General features: G+C 36.5%; 1 long non-coding RNA gene across 1 annotated transcript; it reads left to right on the forward strand.

The window, feature by feature from the left end:
- The first annotated feature begins 450 nt into the window (after positions 1-450).
- Positions 451-3,650, forward strand: LOC131537881 (uncharacterized). Its single transcript, XR_009270421.1, has 3 exons — positions 451-717; positions 813-886; positions 3,133-3,650. It is a non-coding gene; the product is annotated as an uncharacterized LOC131537881 (long non-coding RNA).
- Positions 3,651-9,730: the final 6,080 nt, after the last annotated feature.

Here is a 9,730-nt window from a genome sequence, read left to right on the forward strand (position 1 = left end):
ATATGTTTATGGAAAATGTGATACATTTTATTTTTCAGGATTCACAGATGAATAGAAAGTTTAAAAGAGCAGCACATATTTGAAATATAAAACTTTTGTAATATTATAAAGATCTTTACTGTCACTTTTGATCAATTTAATGCGTCTTTATGCTTTTATATACTGCATATATGCATGGCAGAAATATTAAGAATAGTATACTATGTTATTCTGAAGTCAGTCGGAAGACGGTATATGTAAATGCACAGTGTTACGGCCCTGTGTTGTGTTATGAATTGCATTATGACATGTGTCATAGCACAATGAAATCAAGCTTGCGTAGCCAGAAGCATTTGCGTTCACATATTTGTTTAGAGTATATTTCAGGCCTCAGACTCAATAAAAGAAGCTGCGGAGAATAAACAACAGGGGAAGGTGATGCATGACAGCAGGAATGTTTTATTTCAGCGTGATGGATGTTTCTGAAAGACCTCTGACGGAGCTGCCAGTGAAGTTACAAAGGGACAGACAGTCAGGAGATGTCATTTTCTGTTGTCGTAAAGAGAAGCGCTCTTCATGAGGCAGTCTATTGCATCCGCAGAGACTCCAGCGGCTTTCTTTCACAACCAAGGACTCGGATCTCAGGAGACGTTTAAAGGCAAAAAGCTGAACGGAGGATTTAAAAAGAGAGTGTGATGAGTCTGAGCTACAGATGGACATCAAGGACACACACATGCGGTGAGAGAGACATAAAAGACAGAAAAAAGTGTCCCATGATTCTTTTCTATGGTTTCAAGAGTGTCTGGTGGCATTAAGTTTATTGTTCTTTCCAGGACAAGGACGATGCAGCATTCAGTGAATGTGTCTTCAGAGGATCGTACAGAGAGTGTAGAGGTTTCTCGAGGATGTAGGTGGGCCGCATGAACAAAATCACATCCAGTATCACTCATTTTATTTCAGGATATATATTTGAAAAATACAGTTATTTTTTTGCTGGGAATTCGATGGGAAATTTATTAAGTAACCATGTAGCGATGCCTATTTTTTTGTATAATCCAGTTAGTGAAAGTTGCTCCATCTTTATTTTATACTTTTATTTTGCTGGACACAAACCAAAAGGTTAGAACCTAAATATATGTGTCTCAGTAAAGCATAATTTCTATGAATTGTGTGATTTTGAACTTGTTCCTTAGCAAAATGATAAAAAACATATATATAATCTCACATTTTATTTATTTATTTATTGATAGATTTATTTATTGATTGTCATATGGGTGTTTCATAAAACACACATTAAAAAAAAAAAAAATAGATACGCTTTGAGGTCATTACTACACAGTGGGTATGAGTTTTCTGATAATTCAAATTAATCATTAGTTATTCATTGGGTTAGTTATTCATTAGCATCTTTATCTCCACTCTGTTCAAACAGGAACTGAAAATGCTTGGGAAAAAAATAGTTAAATCCATTATACAGGTTTGTTACAGTAATGCTAAAATGCTCAGTGAATATTTACAATCCGAATGCATGCTTGCAATTTGTTGGCCAAGCATTCGCATTTATGTACTTGTTTGAAATATGCGACTGGTCTCAGTTTTTGTTAGGAACAAAACACTTGTGTTCAGGTTTCCTCCGGTGAGTAATTAAGCAGCATTCAGCTCTCTTTAACATGAAAACAATGGAAACAACATTCAGTCTGCTGAGTAAACTGAGCTTCAGTCCCACAACATCCCGCTAACTGTTCTCTTTCCACGTCGCTCTTTGTAAATGCACACAATCCCACTGCCGTGTTTTTGTATTGTGTTCTTTTATTAGCAGAAGAAAGCGTATTTCAAAGGCTTTCAATAAAGTCACAGTGTCAGGAAAGAGCACATGTTCAGTCCAGAGAGAGAGAGAGTGTTTTCTGTTTGCTATTTCCCTTCGGGATCTACAATGAAGAACAACAAGCGCTCAGATGAGTTTTCCCGGCGGGCACATCCTCGCAGTCATTTCTCCCTGCTTTGCCTTTGCCGCTGACCTTGAGTCCTGCTGCGCTTTGAAAAGCTGCTTTATCTGACTGAAAAACACTGCTTTTGGAAATGGGCTCCATGAGGAGGAAATTGAAGATAAAAGCTCTTGATTTACACTTTTGTCATTCGCATCTTTTATACAGATTGTTAAAGGCATAGTTTGGCCAAAAATGAAGATTTGCTAAAAATATAGATTCATATAAAATGTAGATGAGTTTGTTTCTTTATCAGATTTGGAGAATTGTGGCATTACATCACTTGCTCAGCAATGGATCTTCTGCAGTGAATGGGTGCCGTCAGAATGAGAGTCCAAACAGCTGATAAAATCATCACAATAAAGTAATCCACACCACTCCAGTCCATCAGTTAACATCTTGTGAAGAGAGAGAGAAAAAAAACAGTTTTTTTCTAAAATATGAATCCATAATCCATAATATTGCTTCTTCCAATGAAAATGTCATCTTGCCTGAATCAGGAGAGAAATGTGCACAGATCAAGCACCGTTTATAAGCCAAAACAGTTCAAAACAAATATCTTGGTATAGATTGTTTTGTGAGAACACAACATTTCTCAAAACCTGATGAAACAAACTCATCTACATCTTGGAAGGCTTAAGTGGGAGTACATTATCAGCAATTTTTCCTTTTTGAACTATTCCTTTAAATAAACCTAGAATACTTTTTATTATGTCTTAAATTGGATTATTTAGCTGAGACTGTTCATTCACTTTTTCTAAAATGGTGAAAAAAAATCAACAATTTTACTTTCGGAATGTGACATTTCCTAGTTAAAATTTTACGCAAAAAAGAAAGAAAATTTACATCATATGGTTGCTTTGATGGTGTAAATTAGTGTCAAATTTGTTAATTTGTTGCCTTTTTTTGTTCAAGAATGTTCTGAGCAAATATCCTGCTGAAATATTTCTTCCCTTTGCATTCGCTCCATTTCTTCGACTTCTAGCTCTTGAGATTTTTGGGAGCGTGTGTGAAAATTGCATCATGATTTTTGTGTGTGCAACAAGGTCCTGTGATGATGCCCCCTTTATTCATCCCCTCTCGTTTCGTGTGTTTTCGTCTCAGCAAAAGGCAAAATCTACTCAGAGTTCCTCCTGCTGCTGTCTGAGGCCTTTCTTTGTCTCTCAAGGTTATCAAACACTCACACAGGATGAGAGGTGCTCTGGGTTCAGGAGACGGCAGACAGAAGCTGACCAAACATCTCTGGGTCGGAGAGGTTCAGACGAGAAGCACTTCCACAGAAAGTTAAAGGACGTGTCGGGGTTTTCAGAATAAACAGATGTGGAGGATTTGCTGCTCTTTCCACAATATTTTGCCAGTGTAATTGGATTAGAGATGCAGATTTTGATAAAACAAAAATGTTACATCTTAGAGGCTGTTAGACATCTTAAGGCAAGACAGCACCGTTAGAAAGTAATAGATATCACCATAATTCTGTAGTTAATTAATCACAGTAAGACTTTAAAGCTTTTAGAAATGTTATTTCTAAATATGCAAATAAGGCATTATCTAATTATAAGTGCACTATTTAAAAAAAAAAAAAAAAAATTCATTTCTGGAAATCTGCACATTGGATAAAGCCAGGTTCAAAATGTGCATTATTTTATTGACATTTTAAAGGTCTTTACACAGGGGGTTTCTTTTCATCTCTCCATAAATTAGAGAAAAAAACATTATTAAATTATACATTTTCACTGTTTTTAGGAATATATTGATATATAAACCAAGTGAATGATATATGAACAATACGCTCTGTATAAACCTTCAGAATATAAAGTTTGGTGTATGTAAGTGCTGCTGAAGCGGAGATTTCTGGTGCATTTTGAGAAAACATTTTTTTTTATATTTTAATTGAAAGTTATGTATGCACATAGATAAAGTGTAAAAATAAACACTTAAACATGTATTTAGGATGTTTTCTATCCTCAAGTCCGAAGAAAGACCTGTTATGAAAGACCAGAATCTCAAAATTGTCTTGACTTAATGTCAAAGTATACCAAAACTTACTGTTTTTCTTATTAATATGCGTTTCTGGTCACCAATGATGGGTTTATTTGATTAATTTAGTTATTTATGGGTTTATATTGATTTGAGGCGAAATTATTGTATGAGACGAAAGGTGGAGTGATTTGAATAGCCCATGCTAGCTAATGCTACAGTTTAACATCATTATATAGGCCTACAAATATTTAACCACAGAATATTGACCAGTCAGAATCAAGTAATCCAGAGATCGGTGTGGGCTATATACTTCATCTTTATAACCTACATAATATATAAAATGTATATCAAGTAAATATTAACAGCTAAATAAATTGCGTGTATTTCCATATTAGCGTCGTTTTACAGTTTACGCCAGTGATTTTCAAACCTGTCCTGGAGGCACCCCTGCCCTGGTGTGTCCTGACATTTTGCATGTCTTCCTCATCTAACACACCTGATTCAAATCATCAGCTCATTAGTAGAGACTGCAAGACCTGGGGCCTCATTTATAACCGTTGCGTATGCACAAAACCAGCCCCGAAAGAGGCGTACGCCACTTCCTACACAAAAGTTGGTTTATAAAAACAAACTTGACGGGAAAATTTGCGCAAATCCACACAAACTCTGACCCATGCGTACAAACTCTTTTTCCTGGAGTCAGAAAATTAATGAAGTAAAAACAACGATTTTAAGCTCTGTTTTCATGTCGATATACACATTTACATTAAATATTCCACTCTCATTAATGGAGATAAGCACTGAAATTACATAAATTAATAATGCAAAAGTTAAACCAAAATCATATGAATTTAGACATATTTGTAATGGATGTGCTTGATCACTTTTCCTCTTTTAATGACAGCAAGGAGTGCTATAGGTGCACAATAATTCATCTTTACACTAAACTGCAGCTCTCATATGATGATTAAAATATTTGTTTTAGCGAGAACAATAATCAATGATGCGCACTTACTTCGATATTATCACAGACACTGCTGGATTTGGTGGTCGAACGGTCCATTGAGATCAATGAAGAATGAGATCAACTCTATTCTAAAATATTTATCAGATAACTAGTTTAAACAGTTTTGTTTTTATAAATATTTTGATATATTTATTCTAAAACATAACAATGATATCTGATGATTTTTAGCAGTAAAAATCAATGTATGGCACAAATGGCATTTATAGTCAGTATCTCATATTTCCTTAATCTCTTGTGCCTTTGACAGTGTTAAACATGGTGTCACGTGGATGGGAATATGCATGGAAATGATATGCAGATGAGGTTATGCATAGTAAAACTAGGCGTTGTAAGCTCCATATATGGTGATTTCTGGGAGGAGTCGGGGTGGAGATGTACGTACACACAATCTTCCCCTGACTGGGATTTCTAAAGGGATTTTTGCACAGGTTCTGGCGTACGCATGGTTTTATAAATCTGAAAACTTTTGTGCGTATGCAAAATCTATCTTTTGTGCTTACGTACACTTTTAGGATGAAATCTACGGAGAGTTTTATAAATGAGGCCCCTGATTTGGGTGTCTAAAACAAGTCAAGTCAAGTCACATTTATTTATATAGCGCTTTTAACATTACAAATGGGCCTTTTTCACAGTCTGTGTTTGAAAAACCGGAAACTTTGAGTAGTTGTGTAAAATAACATCCGCTGTAGCCTGTATGAATGGCCAATGCCTGTAGCACGGGGTGGTTGTGATTTATTAATGGACAATTCATTATAGATGTTTCATCAAAACATATTAACCACAGTTTTCAATCATTAATCAGGTATGATGAAACGATGAAAAATGTTCTCATGATATTCCGACGCATACAGTAGGCCTATTTCATGATTTAAATGGGAGCGCATAGGCGTATGTATGCACAGTGCTTCAGAGACAGACCAGCTTTTTACTTAAAAAATGCAAGAATAGCATACAAACAACATATTACATTAAAGAGCAATAAAATCGGCGTTCAACAATTAAGTGTTTATTATGATAACAGTACATTGCGCAATAATCAATCAAAATTAATTAATTAATTAATTAAAAATAAAATTAAAACACTATATATTCCGAGTATTTCTCCAGCAGTAATATAAGCAGCCGTGGGCAAATTCTCAGTTAAAAGAATCTATTTAACAGATGATACCCTACCATATGTGTGATCTTCCATTTTAACGTGAAACATGTAAGCGAGCCATTTGTAAGCATTGACGGTGTCGCCACAGTCATGAGAAAACTGATGAGAATCTGCCTGCGGCTGCTCACGTTAATGCTGGAGAAATACTCTGACTGTTTTAATTTTATTTTTAATGTTATTGTTTTTATTATTGCGCAGTGTTTATTATGGTTCTTCTCCAGTCTTATCTACATAATGCTATTCAATCACATGTGTCACGTTTAAGATGGTAAAACTGTGGTTAACATGTTTTAATAAAACATCTATGATGAATTGTTCATTAATAAATCACAACAACCCCGTGCTACAGGCATTGCCATTCATACAGGCTACAGCAGAAGTTATTTTACACAACTAATCGAAGCTTCCGGTTTTCGAACGCGGACTGTGAAAAAGGCCTATTGTGTCAAAGCAACTTCACTATATCAAAATAGAAAAATAGTGTGTCAATAATGTAAAATGACAAGATTAAACACTCAATTTTCAGTTAAAGGCATTTCGTTATTGAATTCAATGATGTCATCGTCCAGCGCAGTTCAGTTTAAATAGTATCTGTGCAATCAAGTCGACGATATCGCTGGAAATGAAGTGTCCCCAACTAAGCAAGCCAGAGATGACAGCGGCAAGGAACCAAAACTCCATCGGAGACAGAATGGAGAAAAAAACCTTGGGAGAAACCAGGCTCAGTCGGGGGTCAGTTCTCCTCTGGCCAGACGAAACCAGCAGTTTGTTCCAACTGCAGCAAAGTCAGATTGTGTAAAGGACTCATCTGGTTCCCGTGGTCTTGTCCCGATGGCTGTCTAGGTGACGAGGTCCTCGCTGGGGATCTGTCTCTGGGGCTCATCTAGGTGTCCTGGTCTCCGCTGATATTCAGGGCTGTAGCGGTCATCTCTAGGTGCTGATCCACCATCTGATCTGGATACGGACTGGATCGGGTGGCTACGGTGACCTTGGAATAAGAAAGAAACAGACTAATATTAGCGTAGATGCCATTCTTCTTGCGATGTAACAAGTACATCGGGTGTTATGGGAAGTGTTCCCGGTTCCGGTTGACCTAATTAATGCAGCCTAACAATCCTTTAACGGATTTGAATATTAGACGCGTATTAGTGTGTTATGTGTACGCCAGGTTAAAGAGATGGGTCTTTAATCTAGATTTAAACTGACAGAGTGTGTCTGCCTCCAGAACAGTGTTAGGTAGATTGTTCCAGAGTTTGGGTGCTAAATAGGAAAAGGATCTGCCGCCCGCAGTCGATTTTGATATTCTAGGTAGTATCAAATGGCCAGAGTTTTGAGAACGCAGCAGACGTGGAGGACTATAATGCGATAAGAGCTCGCTCAAGTACTGAGGAGCTAAACCATTCAGGGCTTTATAAGTAATTAACAAGATTTTAAAATCTATACAATGTTTAATAGGGAGCCAGTGCAGTGTTGACAGAACCAGGCTAATGTGGTCATACTTCCTGGTTCTAGTAAGGACTCTAGCTGCTGCATTTTGAACCATCTGTAGTTAGTTTTTTTAAGTGTGCAGAACAACCACCCAATAAAACATTACAATAATCTAACCTTGAGGTCATAAACGCATGAATTAACATTTCTGCATTTGACATTATGAGCATAGGTCTCAATTTAGATATACTTTTAAGATGAAAAAATGCAGTTTTACAAATGCTAGAAACGTGGCTGTCAAAGGAGAGATTGCTATCAAATAGCACACCTAGGTTCCTGACTGATGACGAAGAATTGACAGAGCAGCCATCAAGTGTTAGACAGTGTTCTAGATTATTATATGCAGGGATTTTAGGTCCGATAATTAACACCTCTGTTTGTTTCAGAATTTAGCAGTAAGAAATTACTCGTCATCCAGTTTTTTATGTCAACTATGCATTCCATTAGTTTCTCAATTTGGTGTGTTTCACCAGGCCGCAAAGAAATATAGAGCTGAGTATCATCAGCATAACAGTGAAAGCTAACCCCATGTTTCCTGATGATATTTCCCAAGGGTAACATGTAAAGCGTGAAAAGTAACGGCCCTAGTACTGAGCCTTGAGGTACTCCATACTGCACTTGTGATCGATATGATACCTCTTCATTCACTGCTACGAATTGATGGCGGTCAGATAAGTACGATTTGAACCATGCTAAGGCGCTTCCATTAATGCCAACAAAGTTTTCTAGTCTATTCAAAAGAATGTTGTGGTCGATAGTGTCGAACGCAGCGCTAAGATCCAGTAGCACTAATAGAGAGATACAACCACGATCAGATGATAAGAGCAGGTCATTTGTAATTCTAATGAGAGCAGTCTCAGTACTATGAAACGGTCTAAATCCTGACTGGAAATCCGCACAGATGTCATTTTAAAAATAGACGAAAAGTAATCAGATCTAGCAGTTTTTAATGCTTTTCTGTAGGATAGGGTACTTTCCCGCCAAGCAATACGAAATACCTCTAGTTTAGTTTTCCTCTAGTTGTGCTCCATTTTTCGGGCTGCTCTCTTTAGGGTGCGAGTGTGCTCATTATACCACGGTGTTGGACTCTTTTCCTTAATCTTCCTTAAGCGTAAAGGAGCAACCGTTTCTAAAGTGCTAGAAAAGAGAGAGTCCATAGTGTCTGTTACATCATAAAGTTTTTCTGCGCTGTTGGATATGCTGCGGAATTGAGATAAATCAGGAAGATTACTTACAAAGCAGTCTTTTGTGGTAGAAGTGATGGTTTTACAATACTTGTAACAAGGAGTAGAATTTACAGTTTTAGCTATATGGATTTTACACAAGAGATATCATCGCTTTGCTGCAGAATTTCTACACCATTAACAAAAATTCAATGTGACAGTATTGAATCTAGAGTATGATTTCGACAATGAGTAGGTCCTGACACATTGTCTAACCCCAATAGAGTTCAGAATGTCTGTGAATGCTGATCCCAATGCATCTTTTTCATTATCAATGTGGATATTAAAATCACTAACAATTAAGACTTTATCTGCAGCCAGCACTAACTCTGATAGAAAATCAGCAAATTCTTTAATAAAGTCTGTATGGTTTGTATACAGTAGCCAGTACAAACATCACAGGGAATTTATCATTAACACTTGTTTCTCTAGATAATGTTATATGAAGCACCATTACTTCAAAGGAATTATACTTAAAGCCTGTCTTCTGAGAAATACTGAGAATATTGCTATAAATTGTAGAAACACCTCCCCCTTTGCCTTTTGGATGCGGCTCATTTTTATAACAGTAATCTTGGGGGGTAGACTCATTTAAAATAATGTATTCATCTGGTTTTTAGCCAGGTTTCTGTCAAACAGAGCACATCTAGGTTATGATCAGTGATCATATCATTTACAAAAAAAGGCTTTCGTAGAAAGGGACCTGATATTCAGTAAGCCAAGCTTTATAATTTGTTTCTCTGTGTTATATACATTTTTTAAATTTGTTGAACATCAATTAAATTGTTACTCATAAATTGGTTTGGACGTTTTTTGTATTTTCTAGTTCGGGGAACATACAGTCTCTATAGTGTGATATCTAGGTGAAAGAGTCTCTATGTACTGAAAA

The sequence above is a fragment of the Onychostoma macrolepis genome, chromosome 03 (assembly GCF_012432095.1).
Source record: "Onychostoma macrolepis isolate SWU-2019 chromosome 03, ASM1243209v1, whole genome shotgun sequence".
Classification (NCBI taxonomy): domain Eukaryota; kingdom Metazoa; phylum Chordata; class Actinopteri; order Cypriniformes; family Cyprinidae; genus Onychostoma; species Onychostoma macrolepis.